The sequence below is a fragment of the Triturus cristatus genome, chromosome 10 (assembly GCF_964204655.1).
Source record: "Triturus cristatus chromosome 10, aTriCri1.1, whole genome shotgun sequence".
NCBI lineage: Eukaryota > Metazoa > Chordata > Amphibia > Caudata > Salamandridae > Triturus > Triturus cristatus.
The window spans coordinates 1045368740-1045393560 of NC_140593.1; positions in this window are offsets into that span (position 1 = coordinate 1045368740).

Genomic DNA, 24821 nt, shown 5'->3' on the forward strand with positions numbered 1-24821 from the left:
TGGGCTCTGCTTGCTTCTAGGTGAGACATTGCCTGACTCCCTCTGGGTTGGCCTCTGCTTGCTACTGTGAGAGTCTGTGCCCACCTACCCCTGGGTGGGGCTTTGCTCACTTCTAGGTGAGAGAGCACCTGCCTCCCTCTGGGTTGGGCTCTGCTTATTACTGGGTGAATCTGCGCCTGCATCCCCCTGGTTTTGGCTTTGCTTCCTACTGGGTGAGTCTGCGCCAGGCTCCCCCTGGGTTGGGTTCTCCTCGCTGCTGGATGAGTCTGTGCCAGCTTCCCCCTGGGTTGGGCTCTGCTTGCTACTGGGTGAGTCTGCGCCTCCCTCTCTCTGGGTTGAGTTCTACTTGCTACTGGGTGAGTCTGTGCCAGCCTACCCCTGTGTTGGGATCTGTTTGCTTCTGGGTGAGTCAGCGCCTGCCTCCCTCTGGGTTGAGTTCTACTTGCTACTGGGTCAGTCTGTGCGAGCTTCCCCCTAGTTTGGGCTCTGCTTGCTACTGGGTGAGTCTGTGCCAGCTTCCCCCTGAGCTGGGCTCTACTTGCTTCTAGGTGAGACAGTGCATGACTTCCTCTGGGTTGGGCTCTGCTTGCTACTGAGTGAGTCTGTGCCTGCCTCCCTCTGGGTGGGCTCTGCTCGCTACTGGGTGAGTAAGCGCCTGCCTCCCTCTGGGTTAGGCTCTGCTCATTACTGGGTGAGCCTGCATCCCCCTAGTTTTGGCTTTGCTTGCTACTGGGTGAGTCTGCGCCAGCCTCCCCTTGGGTTGGGCTCTGCTCGCTGCTTGGTGAGTGTGCGCCTGCCTTCCCCTGGGTTTGGCTCTGTTCGCTTCTGGGTGAGTCAGCACCTGCCTCCCTCTGGTTTGAGCTCTGCTTGCTACTGGGTGAGTCTGTGCCAGCTTCCCCCTGGGTTGGGCTCTGCTCGCTACTGGGTGAGTCTGTGCCAGCTTCCCCCTGAGTTGGGCTCTGCTTGCTTCTAGGTGAGACAGTGCATGACTTGCTCTGGGTTGGGCTCTGCTTGCTACTGGGTGAGTCTGCGCCTGCCTCCCTCTGGGTGGGCTCTGCTTGCTACTGGATGAGTAAGCGCCTGCCTCCCTCTGGGTTGGGCTCTGCTCATTACTGGGTGAGTATGTGCCTGCCTTACACTGGGTTTGGCTCTGTTCGCTTCTGGGTGAGTCTGCGCCTCCCTCCCTCTGGGTTGAGTTCTGCTTGCTACTGGGTGAGTCTGTGCCAGCTTCCCCCTGGTTTGAGCTCTGCTTGCTACTGGGTGAGTCTGTGCCAGCTTCCCCCTGGGTTGGGCTCTGCTCGCTACTGGGTGAGTCTGTGCCAGCTTCCCCCTGAGTTGGGCTCTGCTTGCTTCTAGGTGAGACAGTGCATGACTTGCTCTGGGTTGGGCTCTGCTTGCTACTGGGTGAGTCTGCACCTGCCTCCCTCTGGGTGGGCTCTGCTCGCTACTGGATGAGTAAGCGCCTGCCTCCCTCTGGGTTGGGCTCTGCTCATTACTGGCTGAGTCTGTGCCTGCCTTCCCCTGGGTTTGGCTCTGTTTGCTTCTGGGTGAGTCAGCACCTGCCTCCCTCTGGTTTGAGCTCTGCTTGCTACTGGGTGAGTCTGTGCCAGCTTCCTCCTGAGTTGGGCTCTGCTTGCTTCTAGGTGAGACAGTGCATGACTTCCTCTGGGTTGGGCTCTGCTTGCTACTGGGTGAGTCTGCGCCTCCCTCCCTCTGGGTTGAGTTCTGCTTGCTACTGGGTGAGTCTGTGCCAGCTTCCCCCTGAGTTGGGCTCTGCTTGCTTCTAGGTGAGACAGTGCATGACTTCCTCTGGGTTGGGCTCTACTTGCTACTGGGTGAGTCTGCTCCTGCCTCCCTCTGGGTGGGTTCTGCTAGCTACTGGGTGAGTCTGCGCCAGCCTCCCCTTGGGTTGGGCTCTGCTCGCTGCTTGGTGAGTCTGCGCCTGCCTTCCCCTGGGTTTGGCTCTGTTCGCTTCTGGGTGAGTCAGCGCCTGCCTCCCTCTGGGTTGAGCTCTGCTTGCTACTGAGTGAGTCTGTGCCAGCTTCCCCCTGGGTTGGGCTCTGCTTACTACTGGGTGAGTCTGTGCCAGCCTCCACGGGATTATGCACCTGCCTCCCACTGGGTTGGGCGTTTCTCGGTGCTGGATGAGTCTGCGCTTGCCTCCTCCTGGGTTGGGCTCTGCTCGCTACTGGGTGAGTCTGCACCAGCCTCCCCCTGGGTGGGTTCTGCTCGCTACTGCGGGAGTCTGTGCCCACCTCCCCCTGGTTGGGGAATCGCTCACTTCTAGGTGAGAGAGCGCCTGCCTCCCTCTGGGTTGGCCTCTGCTTATTACTGGGTGAGTCTGCGCCTGCATCCCCCTAGTTTTGGCTTTGCTTGCTACTGGGTGAGTCTGCGCCTGCCTCCCTCTGGGTTGGGCTCTGCTCGCTACTGGGTGAGTAAGCGCCTGCCTCCTTCTGGTTTGGGCTCTGCTCATTACTGGGTGAGTCTGCGCCTGCATCCCCCTAGTTTTGACTTTGCTTGCTACTGGGTGAGTCTGTGCCAGCTTCCCCCTGGGTTGGGCTCTGCTTGCTACCGGGTGAGTCTGGTGCCAGCTTCCCCCTGAGTTGGGCTCTGCTTGCTTCTAGGTGAGACATTGCCTGACTCCCTCTGGGTTGGGCTCTGCTTGCTACTGTGGGAGTCTGTGCCCACCTACCCCTGGGTGGGGCTTTGATCACTTCTAGGTGCGACAGCGCCTGCCTCCCTCTGGGTTGGGCTCTGCTCATTACTGGGTGAATCTGCGCCTACATCCCCCTGGTTTTGGCTTTGCTTGCTACTGGGTGAGTCTGCGCCAGCCTCCCCCTGGGTTGGGTTCTCCTCGCTGCTGGATGAGTCTGTGCCTGCCTTCCCCTGGGTTTGGCTCTGCTTGCTGCTGGGTGAGTCTGTGCCAGCTTCCCCCTGGTTTGTGCTCTGCTCGCTACTGGGTGGGTCTGTGACAGCATACCCCTGTGTTGGGCTCTGTTTGCTTCTGTGTGAGTCAGCGGCTGCCTCCCTCTGGGTTGAGTTCTGCTTGCTACTGGGTGAGTCTGTGCCAGCTTCCCCCTGGGTTGGGCTCTGCTTGCTACTGGGTGAGTCTGTGCCAGCTTCCCCCTGAGTTGGGCTCTGCTTGCTTCTAGGTGAGACAGTGCATGACTTCCTCTGGGTTGGGCTCTGCTTGCTACTGGGTGAGTCTGCGCCTGCCTCCCTCTGGGTTGAGTTCTGCTTGCTACTGGGTGAGTCTGTGCCAGCTTCCCCCTGGGTTGGGCTCTGCTTGCTACTAGGGGAGTCTGTGCCAGCTTCCCCCTGAGTTGGGCTCTGCTTGCTTCTAGGTGAGACAGTGCATGACTTCCTCTGGGTTGGGCTCTGCTTGTTGCTGGGTGAGGCTGGCCCTGCCTTCCCCTGGGTTTGGCTCTGTTCGCTTCTGGGTGAGTAAGCGCCTGCCTCCCTCTGGGTTGAGCTGTGCTTGCTACTGGGTGAGTCTGTGCCAGCTTCCCCCTGGGTTGGGCTCTGCTTGCTACTGGGTGAGAATGTGCCAGCTTCCCCCTGAGTTGGGCTTTGCTTGCTTCTAGGTAAACAGTGCCTGACACCCTCTGGGTTGGGCTCTGCTCACTACTGGGTGAGTTTGTGCCTTCCTTTACGTGATTTGGGCTCTGCTCACTGATGGGCGATTATGCGGCTGCCTCCCACTGGGTTGGGCTTTTCTCAGTGCTGGGTGAGTCTGCGCTTGCCTCCTCCTGGGTAGGGCTCTCCTCGCTACTGGGTGAGTCTGCACCAGCCTTCCCCTGGGTGGGCTCTGCTCGCTACTGCGGGAGTCTGTGCCCACCTCCCCCTGGTTGGGGAATCGCTCACTTCTAGGTGAGAGAGCGCCTGCCTCCCTCTGGGTTGGCCTCTGCTTATTACTGGGTGAGTCTGCGCCTGCATCCCCCTAGTTTTGGCTTTGCTTGCTACTGGGTGAGTCTGCGCCTGCCTCCCTCTGTGTTGGGCTCTGCTCGCTACTGGGCGAGTAAGCGCCTGCCTCCCTCTGGTTTGGGCTCTGCTCATTACTGGGTGAGTCTGCGCCTGCATCCCCCTAGTTTTGGCTTTGCTTGCTACTGGGTGAGTCTGTGCCAGCTTCCCCCTGTGTTGGGCTCTGCTCGCTACTCGGTGAGTCTGTGCAGCCTACCCCTGTCTTGGGCTCTGTTCATTTCTGGGTGAGTCAGCGCCTGCTTCCCTCTGGGTTGAGCTCTGCTTGCTACTGGGTGAGTCTGTGCTGGGTGAGTCTGTGCCAGCTTCCCCCTGGGTTGGGCTCTGCTTGCTACCGGGTGAGTCTGGTGCCAGCTTCCCCCTGAGTTGGGCTCTGCTTGCTTCTAGGTGAGATATTGCCTGACTCCCTCTGGGTTGGGCTCTGCTTGCTACTGTGGGAGTCTGTGCCCACCTACCCCTGGGTGGGGCTTTGCTCACTTCTAGGTGAGACAGTGCCTGCCTCCCTCTGGGTTGGGCTCTGCTTATTACTGGGTGAATCTGCGCCTGCATCCCCCTGGTTTTGGCTTTGCTTGCTACTGGGTGAGTCTGTGCCAGCCTCCCCCTGGGTTGGGTTCTCCTCGCTGCTGGATGAGTCTGTGCCTGCCTTCCCCTGGGTTTGGCTCTGCTTGCTACTGGGTGAGTCTGTGCCAGCTTCCCCCTGGTTTGGGCTCTGCTCGCTACTGGTTGGGTCTGTGCCAGCCTACCCCTGTGTTGGGCTCTGTTTGCTTCTGGGTGAGTCAGCGGCTGCCTCCCTCTGGGTTAAGTTCTGCTTGCTACTGGGTGAGTCTGCGCCTGCCTCCCTCTGGGTGGGCTCTGCTCGCTACTAGGTGAGTAAGCGCCAGCCTCCCCCTGGGTGGGCTCTGCTCGCTACTGGGTGAGTCTGTGCCGGCTTCCACGTGATTTGGGCTCTGCTCGCTACTGGGGGAGTCTGTGCCCACCTCTCCCTGGGTGGGGCTCTGCTCACTTTTAGGTGAGACAGCGCCTGCCTCCTCTGGATTGGGCTCTGCTCAGTACTGGGTAAATCTGCGCCTGCATCCCCCTAGTTTTGGCTTTGCTTGCTACTGGGTGAGTCTGTGCCAGCCTCCCCTTGGATTGGGCTCTGCTCGCTGCTGGGTGAGTCTGCGTCTGCCTTCCCCTGGGTTTGGCTCTGTTCGCTTCTGGGTGAGTCAGCACCTGCCTTCCTCTGGGTTGAGCTCTGCTTGCTACTGGATGAGTCTGTGCCAGCTTCCCCCTAGGTTGGGCTCTGTTCGCTACTAGGTGAGTCTGTGCAGCCTACTCCTGTGTTGGGCTCTGTTCGCTTCTAGGTGAGACAGTGCATGACTTGCTCTGGGTTGGGCTCTGCTTGCTACTGGGTGAGTCTGCGCATGCCTCCCTCTGGGTGGGCTCTGCTTGCTACTGGATGAGTAAGCGCCTGCCTCCCTCTGGGTTGGGCTCTGCTCATTACTGGGTGAGTCTGCACCTGCATCCCCCTAGTTTTGGCTTTGCTTGCTACTGGGTGAGTCTGCGCCAGCCTACCCTTGGGTTGGAATCTGCTCGCTGCTTCGCGAGTCTGCGCCTGCCTTCCCCTGGGTTTGGCTCTGTTCGCTTCTGGGTGAGTCAGCGCATGCCTCCCTCTGGGTTGAGCTCTGCTTGCTACTGGGTGAGTCTGTGCCAGCTTCCCCGTGAGTTGGGCTCTGCTTGCTTCTAGGTGAGACAGTGCATGACTTCCTCTGGGTTGGGCTCTGCTTGCTACTGGGTGAGTCTGCGCCTCCCTCCCTCTGGGTGAGAGAGCACCTGCCTCCCTCTGGGTTGGGCTCTGCTTATTACTGGGTGAATCTGCGCCTGCATCCCCCTGGTTTTGGCTTTGCTTGCTACTGGGTGAGTCTGCGCCAGCCTCCCCCTGGGTTGGGTTCTCCTCGCTGCTGGATGAGTCTGTGCCTGCCTTCCCCTGGGATTGGCTCTGTTCGCTTCTGGGTGAGTCAGCACCTGCCTCCCTCTGGTTTGAGCTCTGCTTGCTACTGGGTGAGTCTGTGCCAGCTTCCCCCTGGGTTGGGCTCTGCTCGCTACTGGGTGAGTCTGTGCCAGCTTCCCCCTGAGTTGGGCTCTGCTTGCTTCTAGGTGAGACAGTGCATGACTTGCTCTGGGTTGGGCTCTGCTTGCTACTGGGTGAGTCTGCGCCTGCCTCCCTCTGGGTGGGCTCTGCTTGCTACTGGATGAGTAAGCGCCTGCCTCCCTCTGGGTTGGGCTCTGCTCATTACTGGGTGTGTATGTGCCTGCCTTCCACTGGGGTTGGCTCTGTTCGCTTCTGGGTGAGTCTGCGCCTCCCTCCCTCTGGGTTGAGTTCTGCTTGCTACTGGGTGAGTCTGTGCCAGCTTCCCCCTGGTTTGAGCTCTGCTTGCTACTGGGTGAGTCTGTGCCAGCTTCCTCCTGAGTTGGGCTCTGCTTGCTTCTAGGTGAGACAGTGCATGACTTCCTCTGGGTTGGGCTCTGCTTGCTACTGGGTGAGTCTGCGCCTCCCTCCCTCTGGGTTGAGTTCTGCTTGCTACTGGGTGAGTCTGTGCCAGCTTCCCCCTGAGTTGGGCTCTGCTTGCTTCTAGGTGAGACAGTGCATGACTTCCTCTGGGTTGGGCTCTGCTTGCTACTGGGTGAGTCTGCTCCTGCCTCCCTCTGGGTGGGTTCTGCTAGCTACTGGGTGAGTCTGCGCCAGCCTCCCCTTGGGTTGGGCTCTGCTCGCTGCTTGGTGAGTCTGCGCCTGCCTTCCCCTGGGTTTGGCTCTGTTCGCTTCTGGGTGAGTCAGCGCCTGCCTCCCTCTGGGTTGAGCTCTGCTTGCTACTGGGTGAGTCTGTGCCAGCTTCCCCCTGGGTTGGGCTCCGCTTACTACTGGGTGAGTCTGTGCCAGCCTCCACGGGATTATGCACCTGCCTCCCACTGGGTTGGGCGTTTCTCGGTGCTGGATGAGTCTGCGCTTGCCGCCTCCTGGGTTGGGCTCTGCTCGCTACTGGGTGAGTCTGCACCAGCCTCCCCCTGGGTGGGCTCTGCTCGCTACTGCGGGAGTCTGTGCCCACCTCCCCCTGGTTGGGGAATCGCTCACTTCTAGGTGAGAGAGCGCCTGCCTCCCTCTGGGTTGGCCTCTGCTTATTACTGGGTGAGTCTGCGCCTGCATCCCCCTAGTTTTGGCTTTGCTTGCTACTGGGTGAGTCTGCGCCTGCCTCCCTCTGGGTTGGGCTCTGCTCATTACTGGGTGAGTCTGCACCTGCATCCCCCTAGTTTTGGCTTTGCTTGCTACTGGGTGAGTCTGCGCCAGCCTACCCTTGGGTTGGGCTCTGCTCGCTGCTTCGTGAGTCTGCGCCTGCCTTCCCCTGGGTTTGGCTCTGTTCGCTTCTGGGTGAGTCAGCGCATGCCTCCCTCTGGGTTGAGCTCTGCTTGCTACTGGGTGAGTCTGTGCCAGCTTCCCCGTGAGTTGGGCTCTGCATGCTTCTAGGTGAGACAGTGCATGACTTCCTCTGGGTTGGGCTCTGCTTGCTACTGGGTGAGTCTGCGCCTCCCTCCCTCTGGGTGAGAGAGCACCTGCCTCCCTCTGGGTTGGGCTCTGCTTATTACTGGGTGAATCTGCGCCTGCATCCCCCTGGTTTTGGCTTTGCTTGCTACTGGGTGAGTCTGCGCCAGCCTCCGCCTGGGTTGCGTTCTCCTCGCTGCTGGATGAGTCTGTGCCTGCCTTCCCCTGGGTTTGGCTCTGTTCGCTTCTGGGTGAGTCAGCACGTGCCTCCCTCTGGTTTGAGCTCTGCTTGCTACTGGGTTAGTCTGTGCCAGCTTCCCCCTGAGTTGGGCTCTGCTTGCTTCTAGGTGAGACAGTGCATGACTTCCTCTAGGTTGGGCTCTGCTTGCTACTGGGTGAGTCTGCTCCTGCCTCCCTCTGGGTGGGTTCTGCTTGCTACTGGGTGAGTCTGGTGCCAGCTTCCCCCTGAGTTGGGCTCTGCTTGCTTCTAGGTGAGACAGTGCCTGACTCCCTCTGGGTTGGGCTCTGCTCGCTAGTGGGTGAGTCTGTGCCAGCTTCCACATGATTTGGGCTCTGCTCGCTACTGGGGGAGTCTGTGCCCACCTCTCCCTGGGTGGGGCTCTGCTCACTTCTAGGTGAGAAAGCGCCTGCCTCCTCTGGGTTGGGCTCTGCTCATTACTGGGCGAATCTGCACCTGCATCCCCCTAGTTTTGGCTTTGCTTGCTACTGGGTGAGTCTGTGCCAGCCTCCCCTTGGGTTGGGCTCTGCTCGCTGGTGGGTGAGTCTGCGTCTGCCTTTCCCTGGGTTTGACTCTGGTCGCTTCTGGGTGAGTCAGCACCTGCTTTCCTCTGGGTTGTGCTCTGCTTGCTACTGGGTGAGTCTGTGCCAGCTTCCCCCTGGGTTGGGCTCTGCTTGCTACCGGGTGAGTCTGGTGCCAGCTTCCCCCTGAGTTGGGCTCTGCTTGCTTCTAGGTGAGACATTGCCTGACTCCCTCTGGGTTGGCCTCTGCTTGCTACTGTGGGAGTCTGTGCCCACCTACCCCTGGGTGGGGCTTTGCTCACTTCTAGGTGAGAGAGCACCTGCCTCCCTCTGGGTTGGGCTCTGCTTATTACTGGGTGAATCTGCGCCTGCATCCCCCTGGTTTTGGCTTTGCTTCCTACTGGGTGAGTCTGCGCCAGGCTCCCCCTGGGTTGGGTTCTCCTCGCTGCTGGATGAGTCTGTGCCAGCTTCCCCCTGGGTTGGGCTCTGCTTGCTACTGGGTGAGTCTGCGCCTCCCTCTCTCTGGGTTGAGTTCTACTTGCTACTGGGTGAGTCTGTGCCAGCCTACCCCTGTGTTGGGATCTGTTTGCTTCTGGGTGAGTCAGCGCCTGCCTCCCTCTGGGTTGAGTTCTACTTGCTACTGGGTCAGTCTGTGCGAGCTTCCCCCTAGTTTGGGCTCTGCTTGCTACTGGGTGAGTCTGTGCCAGCTTCCCCCTGAGCTGGGCTCTACTTGCTTCTAGGTGAGACAGTGCATGACTTCCTCTGGGTTGGGCTCTGCTTGCTACTGAGTGAGTCTGTGCCTGCCTCCCTCTGGGTGGGCTCTGCTCGCTACTGGGTGAGTAAGCGCCTGCCTCCCTCTGGGTTAGGCTCTGCTCATTACTGGGTGAGCCTGCATCCCCCTAGTTTTGGCTTTGCTTGCTACTGGGTGAGTCTGCGCCAGCCTCCCCTTGGGTTGGGCTCTGCTCGCTGCTTGGTGAGTGTGCGCCTGCCTTCCCCTGGGTTTGGCTCTGTTCGCTTCTGGGTGAGTCAGCACCTGCCTCCCTCTGGTTTGAGCTCTGCTTGCTACTGGGTGAGTCTGTGCCAGCTTCCCCCTGGGTTGGGCTCTGCTCGCTACTGGGTGAGTCTGTGCCAGCTTCCCCCTGAGTTGGGCTCTGCTTGCTTCTAGGTGAGACAGTGCATGACTTGCTCTGGGTTGGGCTCTGCTTGCTACTGGGTGAGTCTGCGCCTGCCTCCCTCTGGGTGGGCTCTGCTTGCTACTGGATGAGTAAGCGCCTGCCTCCCTCTGGGTTGGGCTCTGCTCATTACTGGGTGAGTATGTGCCTGCCTTCCACTGGGTTTGGCTCTGTTCGCTTCTGGGTGAGTCTGCGCCTCCCTCCCTCTGGGTTGAGTTCTGCTTGCTACTGGGTGAGTCTGTGCCAGCTTCCCCCTGGTTTGAGCTCTGCTTGCTACTGGGTGAGTCTGTGCCAGCTTCCCCCTGGGTTGGGCTCTGCTTGCTACTGGGTGAGTCTGTGCCAGCTTCCCCGTGAGTTGGGCTCTGCTTGCTTCTAGGTGAGACAGTGCATGACTTCCTCTGGGTTGGGCTCTGCTTGCTACTGGGTGAGTCTGCGCCTCCCTCCCTCTGGGTGAGAGAGCACCTGCCTCCCTCTGGGTTGGGCTCTGCTTATTACTGGGTGAATCTGCGCCTGCATCCCCCTGGTTTTGGCTTTGCTTGCTACTGGGTGAGTCTGCGCCAGCCTCCCCCTGGGTTGGGTTCTCCTCGCTGCTGGATGAGTCTGTGCATGCCTTCCCCTGGGATTGGCTCTGTTCGCTTCTGGGTGAGTCAGCACCTGCCTCCCTCTGGTTTGAGCTCTGCTTGCTACTGGGTGAGTCTGTGCCAGCTTCCCCCTGGGTTGGGCTCTGCTCGCTACTGGGTGAGTCTGTGCCAGCTTCCCCCTGAGTTGGGCTCTGCTTGCTTCTAGGTGAGACAGTGCATGACTTGCTCTGGGTTGGGCTCTGCTTGCTACTGGGTGAGTCTGCGCCTGCCTCCCTCTGGGTGGGCTCTGCTTGCTACTGGATGAGTAAGCGCCTGCCTCCCTCTGGGTTGGGCTCTGCTCATTACTGGGTGTGTATGTGCCTGCCTTCCACTGGGTTTGGCTCTGTTCGCTTCTGGGTGAGTCTGCGCCTCCCTCCCTCTGGGTTGAGTTCTGCTTGCTACTGGGTGAGTCTGTGCCAGCTTCCCCCTGGTTTGAGCTCTGCTTGCTACTGGGTGAGTCTGTGCCAGCTTCCTCCTGAGTTGGGCTCTGCTTGCTTCTAGGTGAGACAGTGCATGACTTCCTCTGGGTTGGGCTCTGCTTGCTACTGGGTGAGTCTGCGCCTCCCTCCCTCTGGGTTGAGTTCTGCTTGCTACTGGGTGAGTCTGTGCCAGCTTCCCCCTGAGTTGGGCTCTGCTTGCTTCTAGGTGAGACAGTGCATGACTTCCTCTGGGTTGGGCTCTGCTTGCTACTGGGTGAGTCTGCTCCTGCCTCCCTCTGGGTGGGTTCTGCTAGCTACTGGGTGAGTCTGCGCCAGCCTCCCCTTGGGTTGGGCTCTGCTCGCTGCTTGGTGAGTCTGCGCCTGCCTTCCCCTGGGTTTGGCTCTGTTCGCTTCTGGGTGAGTCAGCGCCTGCCTCCCTCTGGGTTGAGCTCTGCTTGCTACTGGGTGAGTCTGTGCCAGCTTCCCCCTGGGTTGGGCTCCGCTTACTACTGGGTGAGTCTGTGCCAGCCTCCACGGGATTATGCACCTGCCTCCCACTGGGTTGGGCGTTTCTCGGTGCTGGATGAGTCTGCGCTTGCCGCCTCCTGGGTTGGGCTCTGCTCGCTACTGGGTGAGTCTGCACCAGCCTCCCCCTGGGTGGGCTCTGCTCGCTACTGCGGGAGTCTGTGCCCACCTCCCCCTGGTTGGGGAATCGCTCACTAGTAGGTGAGAGAGCGCCTGCCTCCCTCTGGGTTGGCCTCTGCTTATTACTGGGTGAGTCTGCGCCTGCATCCCCCTAGTTTTGGCTTTGCTTGCTACTGGGTGAGTCTGCGCCTGCCTCCCTCTGGGTTGGGCTCTGCTCATTACTGGGTGAGTCTGCACCTGCATCCCCCTAGTTTTGGCTTTGCTTGCTACTGGGTGAGTCTGTGCCAGCTTCCCCCTGGGTTGGGCTCTGCTCGCTACTGGGTGAGTCTGTGCCAGCTTCCCCCTGAGTTGGGCTCTGCTTGCTTCTAGGTGAGACAGTGCATGACTTGCTCTGGGTTGGGCTCTGCTTGCTACTGGGTGAGTCTGCACCTGCCTCCCTCTGGGTGGGCTCTGCTCGCTACTGGATGAGTAAGCGCCTGCCTCCCTCTGGGTTGGGCTCTGCTCATTACTGGCTGAGTCTGTGCCTGCCTTCCCCTGGGTTTGGCTCTGTTTGCTTCTGGGTGAGTCAGCACCTGCCTCCCTCTGGTTTGAGCTCTGCTTGCTACTGGGTGAGTCTGTGCCAGCTTCCTCCTGAGTTGGGCTCTGCTTGCTTCTAGGTGAGACAGTGCATGACTTCCTCTGGGTTGGGCTCTGCTTGCTACTGGGTGAGTCTGCGCCTCCCTCCCTCTGGGTTGAGTTCTGCTTGCTACTGGGTGAGTCTGTGCCAGCTTCCCCCTGAGTTGGGCTCTGCTTGCTTCTAGGTGAGACAGTGCATGACTTCCTCTGGGTTGGGCTCTACTTGCTACTGGGTGAGTCTGCTCCTGCCTCCCTCTGGGTGGGTTCTGCTAGCTACTGGGTGAGTCTGCGCCAGCCTCCCCTTGGGTTGGGCTCTGCTCGCTGCTTGGTGAGTCTGCGCCTGCCTTCCCCTGGGTTTGGCTCTGTTCGCTTCTGGGTGAGTCAGCGCCTGCCTCCCTCTGGGTTGAGCTCTGCTTGCTACTGAGTGAGTCTGTGCCAGCTTCCCCCTGGGTTGGGCTCCGCTTACTACTGGGTGAGTCTGTGCCAGCCTCCACGGGATTATGCACCTGCCTCCCACTGGGTTGGGCGTTTCTCGGTGCTGGATGAGTCTGCGCTTGCCTCCTCCTGGGTTGGGCTCTGCTCGCTACTGGGTGAGTCTGCACCAGCCTCCCCCTGGGTGGGTTCTGCTCGCTACTGCGGGAGTCTGTGCCCACCTCCCCCTGGTTGGGGAATCGCTCACTTCTAGGTGAGAGAGCGCCTGCCTCCCTCTGGGTTGGCCTCTGCTTATTACTGGGTGAGTCTGCGCCTGCATCCCCCTAGTTTTGGCTTTGCTTGCTACTGGGTGAGTCTGCGCCTGCCTCCCTCTGGGTTGGGCTCTGCTCGCTACTGGGTGAGTAAGCGCCTGCCTCCTTCTGGTTTGGGCTCTGCTCATTACTGGGTGAGTCTGCGCCTGCATCCCCCTAGTTTTGACTTTGCTTGCTACTGGGTGAGTCTGTGCCAGCTTCCCCCTGGGTTGGGCTCTGCTTGCTACCGGGTGAGTCTGGTGCCAGCTTCCCCCTGAGTTGGGCTCTGCTTGCTTCTAGGTGAGACATTGCCTGACTCCCTCTGGGTTGGGCTCTGCTTGCTACTGTGGGAGTCTGTGCCCACCTACCCCTGGGTGGGGCTTTGATCACTTCTAGGTGCGACAGCGCCTGCCTCCCTCTGGGTTGGGCTCTGCTCATTACTGGGTGAATCCGCGCCTACATCCCCCTGGTTTTGGCTTTGCTTGCTACTGGGTGAGTCTGCGCCAGCCTCCCCCTGGGTTGGGTTCTCCTCGCTGCTGGATGAGTCTGTGCCTGCCTTCCCCTGGGTTTGGCTCTGCTTGCTGCTGGGTGAGTCTGTGCCAGCTTCCCCCTGGTTTGTGCTCTGCTCGCTACTGGGTGGGTCTGTGACAGCATACCCCTGTGTTGGGCTCTGTTTGCTTCTGTGTGAGTCAGCGGCTGCCTCCCTCTGGGTTGAGTTCTGCTTGCTACTGGGTGAGTCTGTGCCAGCTTCCCCCTGGGTTGGGCTCTGCTTGCTACTGGGTGAGTCTGTGCCAGCTTCCCCCTGAGTTGGGCTCTGCTTGCTTCTAGGTGAGACAGTGCATGACTTCCTCTGGGTTGGGCTCTGCTTGCTACTGGGTGAGTCTGCGCCTGCCTCCCTCTGGGTTGAGTTCTGCTTGCTACTGGGTGAGTCTGTGCCAGCTTCCCCCTGGGTTGGGCTCTGCTTGCTACTAGGGGAGTCTGTGCCAGCTTCCCCCTGAGTTGGGCTCTGCTTGCTTCTAGGTGAGACAGTGCATGACTTCCTCTGGGTTGGGCTCTGCTTGTTGCTGGGTGAGGCTGGCCCTGCCTTCCCCTGGGTTTGGCTCTGTTCGCTTCTGGGTGAGTAAGCGCCTGCCTCCCTCTGGGTTGAGCTGTGCTTGCTACTGGGTGAGTCTGTGCCAGCTTCCCCCTGGGTTGGGCTCTGCTTGCTACTGGGTGAGAATGTGCCAGCTTCCCCCTGAGTTGGGCTTTGCTTGCTTCTAGGTAAACAGTGCCTGACACCCTCTGGGTTGGGCTCTGCTCACTACTGGGTGAGTTTGTGCCTTCCTTTACGTGATTTGGGCTCTGCTCACTGATGGGCGATTATGCGGCTGCCTCCCACTGGGTTGGGCTTTTCTCAGTGCTGGGTGAGTCTGCGCTTGCCTCCTCCTGGGTAGGGCTCTCCTCGCTACTGGGTGAGTCTGCACCAGCCTTCCCCTGGGTGGGCTCTGCTCGCTACTGCGGGAGTCTGTGCCCACCTCCCCCTGGTTGGGGAATCGCTCACTTCTAGGTGAGAGAGCGCCTGCCTCCCTCTGGGTTGGCCTCTGCTTATTACTGGGTGAGTCTGCGCCTGCATCCCCCTAGTTTTGGCTTTGCTTGCTACTGGGTGAGTCTGCGCCTGCCTCCCTCTGTGTTGGGCTCTGCTCGCTACTGGGCGAGTAAGCGCCTGCCTCCCTCTGGTTTGGGCTCTGCTCATTACTGGGTGAGTCTGCGCCTGCATCCCCCTAGTTTTGGCTTTGCTTGCTACTGGGTGAGTCTGTGCCAGCTTCCCCCTGTGTTGGGCTCTGCTCGCTACTCGGTGAGTCTGTGCAGCCTACCCCTGTCTTGGGCTCTGTTCATTTCTGGGTGAGTCAGCGCCTGCTTCCCTCTGGGTTGAGCTCTGCTTGCTACTGGCTGAGTCTGTGCCAGCTTCCCCCTGGGTTGGGCTCTGCTTGCTACCGGGTGAGTCTGGTGCCAGCTTCCCCCTGAGTTGGGCTCTGCTTGCTTCTAGGTGAGATATTGCCTGACTCCCTCTGGGTTGGGCTCTGCTTGCTACTGTGGGAGTCTGTGCCCACCTACCCCTGGGTGGGGCTTTGCTCACTTCTAGGTGAGACAGTGCCTGCCTCCCTCTGGGTTGGGCTCTGCTTATTACTGGGTGAATCTGCGCCTGCATCCCCCTGGTTTTGGCTTTGCTTGCTACTGGGTGAGTCTGTGCCAGCCTCCCCCTGGGTTGGGTTCTCCTCGCTGCTGGATGAGTCTGTGCCTGCCTTCCCCTGGGTTTGGCTCTGCTTGCTACTGGGTGAGTCTGTGCCAGCTTCCCCCTGGTTTGGGCTCTGCTCGCTACTGGTTGGGTCTGTGCCAGCCTACCCCTGTGTTGGGCTCTGTTTGCTTCTGGGTGAGTCAGCGGCTGCCTCCCTCTGGGTTAAGTTCTGCTTGCTACTGGGTGAGTCTGCGCCTGCCTCCCTCTGGGTGGGCTCTGCTCGCTACTAGGTGAGTAAGCGCCAGCCTCCCCCTGGGTGGGCTCTGCTCGCTACTGGGTGAGTGTGTGCCGGCTTCCACGTGATTTGGGCTCTGCTCGCTACTGGGGGAGTCTGTGCCCACCTCTCCCGAGGTGGGGCTCTGCTCACTTTTAGGTGAGACAGCGCCTGCCTCCTCTGGATTGGGCTCTGCTCAGTACTGGGTAAATCTGCGCCTGCATCCCCCTAGTTTTGGCTTTGCTTGCTACTGGGTGAGTCTGTGCCAGCCTCCCCTTGGATTGGGCTCTGCTCGCTGCTGGGTGAGTCTGCGTCTGCCTTCCCCTGGGTTTGGCTCTGTTCGCTTCTGGGTGAGTCAGCACCTGCCTTCCTCTGGGTTGAGCTCTGCTTGCTACTGGATGAGTCTGTGCCAGCTTCCCCCTAGGTTGGGCTCTGTTCGCTACTAGGTGAGTCTGTGCAGCCTACTCCTGTGTTGGGCTCTGTTCGCTTCTAGGTGAGACAGTGCATGACTTGCTCTGGGTTGGGCTCTGCTTGCTACTGGGTGAGTCTGCGCATGCCTCCCTCTGGGTGGGCTCTGCTTGCTACTGGATGAGTAAGCGCCTGCCTCCCTCTGGGTTGGGCTCTGCTCATTACTGGGTGAGTCTGCACCTGCATCCCCCTAGTTTTGGCTTTGCTTGCTACTGGGTGAGTCTGCGCCAGCCTACCCTTGGGTTGGGCTCTGCTCGCTGCTTCGTGAGTCTGCGCCTGCCTTCCCCTGGGTTTGGCTCTGTTCGCTTCTGGGTGAGTCAGCGCATGCCTCCCTCTGGGTTGAGCTCTGCTTGCTACTGGGTGAGTCTGTGCCAGCTTCCCCGTGAGTTGGGCTCTGCATGCTTCTAGGTGAGACAGTGCATGACTTCCTCTGGGTTGGGCTCTGCTTGCTACTGGGTGAGTCTGCGCCTCCCTCCCTCTGGGTGAGAGAGCACCTGCCTCCCTCTGGGTTGGGCTCTGCTTATTACTGGGTGAATCTGCGCCTGCATCCCCCTGGTTTTGGCTTTGCTTGCTACTGGGTGAGTCTGCGCCAGCCTCCGCCTGGGTTGCGTTCTCCTCGCTGCTGGATGAGTCTGTGCCTGCCTTCCCCTGGGTTTGGCTCTGTTTGCTTCTGGGTGAGTCAGCGCCTGCCTCCCTCTGGGTTGAGTTCTACTTGCTACTGGGTCAGTCTGTGCGAGCTTCCCCCTAGTTTGGGCTCTGCTTGCTACTGGGTGAGTCTGTGCCAGCTTCCCCCTGAGCTGGGCTCTACTTGCTTCTAGGTGAGACAGTGCATGACTTCCTCTGGGTTGGGCTCTGCTTGCTACTGAGTGAGTCTGTGCCTGCCTCCCTCTGGGTGGGCTCTGCTCGCTACTGGGTGAGTAAGCGCCTGCCTCCCTCTGGGTTAGGCTCTGCTCATTACTGGGTGAGCCTGCATCCCCCTAGTTTTGGCTTTGCTTGCTACTGGGTGAGTCTGCGCCAGCCTCCCCTTGGGTTGGGCTCTGCTCGCTGCTTGGTGAGTGTGCGCCTGCCTTCCCCTGGGTTTGGCTCTGTTCGCTTCTGGGTGAGTCAGCACCTGCCTCCCTCTGGTTTGAGCTCTGCTTGCTACTGGGTGAGTCTGTGCCAGCTTCCCCCTGGGTTGGGCTCTGCTCGCTACTGGGTGAGTCTGTGCCAGCTTCCCCCTGAGTTGGGCTCTGCTTGCTTCTAGGTGAGACAGTGCATGACTTGCTCTGGGTTGGGCTCTGCTTGCTACTGGGTGAGTCTGCGCCTGCCTCCCTCTGGGTGGGCTCTGCTTGCTACTGGATGAGTAAGCGCCTGCCTCCCTCTGGGTTGGGCTCTGCTCATTACTGGGTGAGTATGTGCCTGCCTTCCACTGGGTTTGGCTCTGTTCGCTTCTGGGTGAGTCTGCGCCTCCCTCCCTCTGGGTTGAGTTCTGCTTGCTACTGGGTGAGTCTGTGCCAGCTTCCCCCTGGTTTGAGCTCTGCTTGCTACTGGGTGAGTCTGTGCCAGCTTCCCCCTGGGTTGGGCTCTGCTCGCTACTGGGTGAGTCTGTGCCAGCTTCCCCCTGAGTTGGGCTCTGCTTGCTTCTAGGTGAGACAGTGCATGACTTGCTCTGGGTTGGGCTCTGCTTGCTACTGGGTGAGTCTGCACCTGCCTCCCTCTGGGTGGGCTCTGCTCGCTACTGGATGAGTAAGCGCCTGCCTCCCTCTGGGTTGGGCTCTGCTCATTACTGGCTGAGTCTGTGCCTGCCTTCCCCTGGGTTTGGCTCTGTTTGCTTCTGGGTGAGTCAGCACCTGCCTCCCTCTGGTTTGAGCTCTGCTTGCTACTGGGTGAGTCTGTGCCAGCTTCCTCCTGAGTTGGGCTCTGCTTGCTTCTAGGTGAGACAGTGCATGACTTCCTCTGGGTTGGGCTCTGCTTGCTACTGGGTGAGTCTGCGCCTCCCTCCCTCTGGGTTGAGTTCTGCTTGCTACTGGGTGAGTCTGTGCCAGCTTCCCCCTGAGTTGGGCTCTGCTTGCTTCTAGGTGAGACAGTGCATGACTTCCTCTGGGTTGGGCTCTACTTGCTACTGGGTGAGTCTGCTCCTGCCTCCCTCTGGGTGGGTTCTGCTAGCTACTGGGTGAGTCTGCGCCAGCCTCCCCTTGGGTTGGGCTCTGCTCGCTGCTTGGTGAGTCTGCGCCTGCCTTCCCCTGGGTTTGGCTCTGTTCGCTTCTGGGTGAGTCAGCGCCTGCCCCCCTCTGGGTTGAGCTCTGCTTGCTACTGAGTGAGTCTGTGCCAGCTTCCCCCTGGGTTGGGCTCCGCTTACTACTGGGTGAGTCTGTGCCAGCCTCCACGGGATTATGCACCTGCCTCCCACTGGGTTGGGCGTTTCTCGGTGCTGGATGAGTCTGCGCTTGCCTCCTCCTGGGTTGGGCTCTGCTCGCTACTGGGTGAGTCTGCACCAGCCTCCCCCTGGGTGGGTTCTGCTCGCTACTGCGGGAGTCTGTGCCCACCTCCCCCTGGTTGGGGAATCGCTCACTTCTAGGTGAGAGAGCGCCTGCCTCCCTCTGGGTTGGCCTCTGCTTATTACTGGGTGAGTCTGCGCCTGCATCCCCCTAGTTTTGGCTTTGCTTGCTACTGGGTGAGTCTGCGCCTGCCTCCCTCTGGGTTGGGCTCTGCTCGCTACTGGGTGAGTAAGCGCCTGCCTCCTTCTGGTTTGGGCTCTGCTCATTACTGGGTGAGTCTGCGCCTGCATCCCCCTAGTTTTGACTTTGCTTGCTACTGGGTGAGTCTGTGCCAGCTTCCCCCTGGGTTGGGCTCTGCTTGCTACCGGGTGAGTCTGGTGCCAGCTTCCCCCTGAGTTGGGCTCTGCTTGCTTCTAGGTGAGACATTGCCTGACTCCCTCTGGGTTGGGCTCTGCTTGCTACTGTGGGAGTCTGTGCCCACCTACCCCTGGGTGGGGCTTTGATCACTTCTAGGTGCGACAGCGCCTGCCTCCCTCTGGGTTGGGCTCTGCTCATTACTGGGTGAATCTGCGCCTGCATCCCCCTGGTTTTGGCTTTGCTTGCTACTGGGTGAGTCTGCGCCAGCCTCCCCCTGGGTTGGGTTCTCCTCGCTGCTGGATGAGTCTGTGCCTGCCTTCCCCTGGGTTTGGCTCTGCTTGCTGCTGGGTGAGTCTGTGCCAGCTTCCCCCTGGTTTGTGCTCTGCTCGCTACTGGGTGGGTCTGTGACAGCATACCCCTGTGTTGGGCTCTGTTTGCTTCTGTGTGAGTCAGCGGCTGCCTCCCTCTGGGTTGAGTTCTGCTTGCTACTGGGTGAGTCTGTGCCAGCTTCCCCCTGGGTTGGGCTCTGCTTGCTACTGGGTGAGTCTGTGCCAGCTTCCCCCTGAGTTGGGCTCTGCTTGCTTCTAGGTGAGACAGTGCATGACTTCCTCTGGGTTGGGCTCTGCTTGCTACTGGGTGAGTCTGCGCCTGCCTCCCTCTGGGTTGAGTTCTGCTTGCTACTGGGTGAGTCTGTGCCAGCTTCCCCCTGGGTTGGGCTCTGCTTGCTACTAGGGGAGTCTGTGCCAGCTTCCCCCTGAGTTGGGCTCTGCTTGCTTCTAGGTGAGACAGTGCATGACTTCCTCTGGGTTGGGCTCTGCTTGTTGCTGGGTGAGGCTGCGCCTGCCTTCCCCTGGGTTTGGCTCTGTTCGCTTCTGGGTGAGTAAGCGCCTGCCTCCCTCTGGGTTGAGCTGTGCTTGCTACTGGGTGAGTCTGTGCCAGCTTCCCCCTGGGTTGGGCTCTGCTTGCTACTGGGTGAGAATGTGCCAGCTTCCCCCTGAGTTGGGCTTTGCTTGCTTCTAGGTAAACAGTGCCTGACACCCTCTGGGTTGGGCTCTGCTCACTACTGGGTGAGTTTGTGCCTTCCTTTACGTGATTTGGGCTCTGCTCACTGATGGGCGATTATGCGGCTGCCTCCCACTGGGTTGGGCTTTTCTCAGTGCTGGGTGAGTCTGCGCTTGCCTCCTCCTGGGTAGGGCTCTCCTCGCTACTGGGTGAGTCTGCACCAGCCTTCCCCTGGGTGGGCTCTGCTCGCTACTGCGGGAGTCTGTGCCCACCTCCCCCTGGTTGGGGAATCGCTCACTTCTAGGTGAGAGAGCGCCTGCCTCCCTCTGGGTTGGCCTCTGCTTATTACTGGGTGAGTCTGCGCCTGCATCCCCCTAGTTTTGGCTTTGCTTGCTACTGGGTGAGTCTGCGCCTGCCTCCCTCTGTGTTGGGCTCTGCTCGCTACTGGGCGAGTAAGCGCCTGCCTCCCTCTGGTTTGGGCTCTGCTCATTACTGGGTGAGTCTGCGCCTGCATCCCCCTAGTTTTGGCTTTGCTTGCTACTGGGTGAGTCTGTGCCAGCTTCCCCCTGTGTTGGGCTCTGCTCGCTACTCGGTGAGTCTGTGCAGCCTACCCCTGTCTTGGGCTCTGTTCATTTCTGGGTGAGTCAGCGCCTGCTTCCCTCTGGGTTGAGCTCTGCTTGCTACTGGGTGAGTCTGTGCCAGCTTCCCCCTGGGTTGGGCTCTGCTTGCTACCGGGTGAGTCTGGTGCCAGCTTCCCCCTGAGTTGGGCTCTGCTTGCTTCTAGGTGAGATATTGCCTGACTCCCTCTGGGTTGGGCTCTGCTTGCTACTGTGGGAGTCTGTGCCCACCTACCCCTGGGTGGGGCTTTGCTCACTTCTAGGTGAGACAGTGCCTGCCTCCCTCTGGGTTGGGCTCTGCTTATTACTGGGTGAATCTGCGCCTGCATCCCCCTGGTTTTGGCTTTGCTTGCTACTGGGTGAGTCTGTGCCAGCCTCCCCCTGGGTTGGGTTCTCCTCGCTGCTGGATGAGTCTGTGCCTGCCTTCCCCTGGGTTTGGCTCTGCTTGCTACTGGGTGAGTCTGTGCCAGCTTCCCCCTGGTTTGGGCTCTGCTCGCTACTGGTTGGGTCTGTGCCAGCCTACCCCTGTGTTGGGCTCTGTTTGCTTCTGGGTGAGTAAGCGGCTGCCTCCCTCTGGGTTAAGTTCTGCTTGCTACTGGGTGAGTCTCGCCTGCCTCCCTCTGGGTGGGCTCTGCTCGCTACTAGGTGAGTAAGCGCCAGCCTCCCCCTGGGTGGGCTCTGCTCGCTACTGGGTGAGTCTGTGCCGGCTTCCACGTGATTTGGGCTCTGCTCGCTACTGGGGGAGTCTGTGCCCACCTCTCCCTGGGTGGGGCTCTGCTCACTTTTAGGTGAGACAGCGCCTGCCTCCTCTGGATTGGGCTCTGCTCAGTACTGGGTAAATCTGCGCCTGCATCCCCCTAGTTTTGGCTTTGCTTGCTACTGGGTGAGTCTGTGCCAGCCTCCCCTTGGATTGGGCTCTGCTCGCTGCTGGGTGAGTCTGCGTCTGCCTTCCCCTGGGTTTGGCTCTGTTCGCTTCTGGGTGAGTCAGCACCTGCCTTCCTCTGGGTTGAGCTCTGCTTGCTACTGGATGAGTCTGTGCCAGCTTCCCCCTAGGTTGGGCTCTGTTCGCTACTAGGTGAGTCTGTGCAGCCTACTCCTGTGTTGGGCTCTGTTCGCTTCTGGGTGAGTCAGCGTCTTCCTCCCTCTCGGTTGATCTCTGCTTGCTACTGGGTGAGTCTGTGCCAGCTTCCCCCTAGGTTGGGCTCTGCTTGCTACCGGGGGAGTCTGGTGCCAGCTTCCCCCTGAGGTGCGCTCTGCTTGCTTCTAGGTGAGACATTGCCTGACTCCCTCTGGGTTGGGCTCTGCTTGCTACTGTGGGAGTCTGTGCCCACCTACCTCTGGGTGGGGCTTTGCTCACTTCTAGGTGAGACAGCGCCTGCCTCCCTCTGGGTTGGGCTCTGCTTATTACTGGGTGAATCTGCGCCTGCATCCCCCTGATTTTGGCTTTGCTTGCTACTGGGCGAGTCTGCGCCAGCCTCCCCCTGGGTAGGGTTCTCCTCGCTGCTGGATGAGTCTGTGCCTGCCTTCCCCTGGGTTTGGCTCTGTTCGCTTCTGGGTGAGTCTGCGCCTGCCTCCCTCTGGGTTGAGTTCTGCTTGCTATTGGGTGAGTCTGTGCCAGCTTCCCCCTGGGTTGGGTCCTGCTTGCTACTGGGGGAGTCTGTGCCAGCTTCCCCCTAAGTTGGGCTCTGCTCGCTACTCGGTGAGTCTGTGCCTGCCTTCCCCTAGAATTGGCTCTGTTCGCTTCTGGGTGAGTCAGCACCTGCCTCCCTCTGGTTCGAGCTCTGCTTGCTACTGGGTGAGTCTGTGCCAGCTTCCCCCTCGGTTGGGCTCTGCTCGCTACTGGGTGAGTCTGTGCCAGCTTCCCCCTGAGTTGGGCTCTGCTTGCTTCTAGGTGAGACAGTGCATGACTTGCTCTGGGTTGGGCTCTGCTTGCTACTGGGTGAGTCTGCGCATGCCTCCCTCTGGGTGGGCTCTGCTTGCTACTGGATGAGTAAGCGCCTGCCTCCCTCTGGGTTGGGCTCTGCTCATTACTGGGTGAGTCTGCACCTGCATCCCCCTAGTTTTGGCTTTGCTTGCTACTGGGTGAGTCTGCGCCAGCCTACCCTTGGGTTGGAATCTGCTCGCTGCTTCGCGAGTCTGCGCCTGCCTTCCCCTGGGTTTGGCTCTGTTCGCTTCTGGGTGAGTCAGCGCATGCCTCCCTCTGGGTTGAGCTCTGCTTGCTACTGGGTGAGTCTGTGCCAGCTTCCCCGTGAGTTGGGCTCTGCTTGCTTCTAGGTGAGACAGTGCATGACTTCCTCTGGGTTGGGCTCTGCTTGCTACTGGGTGAGTCTGCGCCTCCCTCCCTCTGGGTGAGAGAGCACCTGCCTCCCTCTGGGTTGGGCTCTGCCTATTACTGGGTGAATCTGCGCCTGCATCCCCCTGGTTTTGGCTTTGCTTGCTACTGGGTGAGTCTGCGCCAGCCTCCCCCTGGGTTGGGTTCTCCTCGCTGCTGGATGAGTCTGTGCCTGCCTTCCCCTGGGATTGGCTCTGTTCGCTTCTGGGTGAGTCAGCACCTGCCTCCCTCTGGTTTGAGCTCTGCTTGCTACTGGGTGAGTCTGTGCCAGCTTCCCCCTGGGTTGGGCTCTGCTCGCTACTGGGTGAGTCTGTGCCAGCTTCCCCCTGAGTTGGGCTCTGCTTGCTTCGAGGTGAGACAGTGCATGACTTGCTCTGGGTTGGGCTCTGCTTGCTACTGGGTGAGTCTGCGCCTGCCTCCCTCTGGGTGGGCTCTGCTTGCTACTGGATGAGTAAGCGCCTGCCTCCCTCTGGGTTGGGCTCTGCTCATTACTGGGTGTGTATGTGCCTGCATTCCACTGGGGTTGGCTCTGTTCGCTTCTGGGTGAGTCTGCGCCTCCCTCCCTCTGGGTTGAGTTCTGCTTGCTACTGGGTGAGTCTGTGCCAGCTTCCCCCTGGTTTGAGCTCTGCTTGCTACTGGGTGAGTCTGTGCCAGCTTCCTCCTGAGTTGGGCTCTGCTTGCTACTGGGTGAGTCTGCTCCTGCCTCCCTCTGGGTGGGTTCTGCTAGCTACTGGGTGAGTCTGCGCCAGCCTCCCCTTGGGTTGGGCTCTGCTCGCTGCTTGGTGAGTCTGCGCCTGCCTTCCCCTGGGTTTGGCTCTGTTCGCTTCTGGGTGAGTCAGCGCCTGCCTCCCTCTGGGTTGAGCTCTGCTTGCTACTGGGTGAGTCTGTGCCAGCTTCCCCCTGGGTTGGGCTCCGCTTATTACTGGGTGAGTCTGTGCCAGCCTCCACGGGATTATGCACCTGCCTCCCACTGGGTTGGGCGTTTCTCGGTGCTGGATGAGTCTGCGCTTGCCGCCTCCTGGGTTGGGCTCTGCTCGCTACTGGGTGAGTCTGCACCAGCCTCCCCCTGGGTGGGCTCTGCTCGCTACTGCGGGAGTCTGTGCCCACCTCCCCCTGGTTGGGGAATCGCTCACTTCTAGGTGAGAGAGCGCCTGCCTCCCTCTGGGTTGGCCTCTGCTTATTACTGGGTGAGTCTGCGCCTGCATCCCCCTAGTTTTGGCTTTGCTTGCTACTGGGTGAGTCTGCGCCTGCCTCCCTCTGGGTTGGGCTCTGCTCATTACTGGGTGAGTCTGCACCTGCATCCCCCTAGTTTTGGCTTTGCTTGCTACTGGGTGAGTCTGCGCCAGCCTACCCTTGGGTTGGGCTCTGCTCGCTGCTTCGTGAGTCTGCGCCTGCCTTCCCCTGGGTTTGGCTCTGTTCGCTTCTGGGTGAGTCAGCGCATGCCTCCCTCTGGGTTGAGCTCTGCTTGCTACTGGGTGAGTCTGTGCCAGCTTCCCCGTGAGTTGGGCTCTGCTTGCTTCTAGGTGAGACAGTGCATGACTTCCTCTGGGTTGGGCTCTGCTTGCTACTGGGTGAGTCTGCGCCTCCCTCCCTCTGGGTGAGAGAGCACCTGCCTCCCTCTGGGTTGGGCTCTGCTCATTACTGGGTGAATCTGCGCCTGCATCCCCCTGGTTTTGGCTTTGCTTGCTACTGGGTGAGTCTGCGCCAGCCTCCGCCTGGGTTCCGTTCTCCTCGCTGCTGGATGAGTCTGTGCCTGCCTTCCCCTGGGTTTGGCTCTGTTCGCTTCTGGGTGAGTCAGCACCTGCCTCCCTCTGGTTTGAGCTCTGCTTGCTACTGGGTGAGTCTGTGCCAGCTTCCCCCTGGGTTGGGCTCTGCTCGCTACTGGGTGAGTCTGCACCTGCCTCCCTCTGGGTGGGCTCTGCTCGCTACTGGATGAGTAAGCACCTGCCTCCCTCTGGGTTGGGCTCTGCTCATTACTGGGTGAGTCTGTGCCTGCCCTCCCCTGGGTTTGGCTCTGTTTGCTTCTGGGTGAGTCAGCGCCTGCCTCCCTCTGGGTTGAGTTCTACTTGCTACTGGGTGAGTCTGTGCCAGCTTCCCCCTGGTTTGGGCTCTGCTTGCTACTGGGCGAGTCTGTGCCAGCTTCCCCCTGAGCTGGGCTCTGCTTGATTCTAGGTGAGACAGTGCATGACTTCCTCTGGGTTGGGCTCTGCTTGCTACTGGGTGAGTCTGTGCCTGCCTCCCTCTGGGTTGGGCTCTGCTCATTACTGGGTGAGTCTGCACCTGCATCCCCCTAGTTTTGGCTTTGCTTGCTACTGGGTGAGTCTGCGCCAGCCTACCCTTGGGTTGGGCTCTGCTCGCTGCTTCGCGAGTCTGCGCCTGCCTTCCCCTGGGTTTGGCTCTGTTCGCTTCTGGGTGAGTCAGCGCATGCCTCCCTCTGGGTTGAGCTCTGCTTGCTACTGGGTGAGTCTGTGCCAGCTTCCCCGTGAGTTGGGCTCTGCTTGCTTCTAGGTGAGACAGTGCATGACTTCCTCTGGGTTGGGCTCTGCTTGCTACTGGGTGAGTCTGCGCCTCCCTCCCTCTGGGTGAGAGAGCACCTGCCTCCCTCTGGGTTGGGCTCTGCTTATTACTGGGTGAA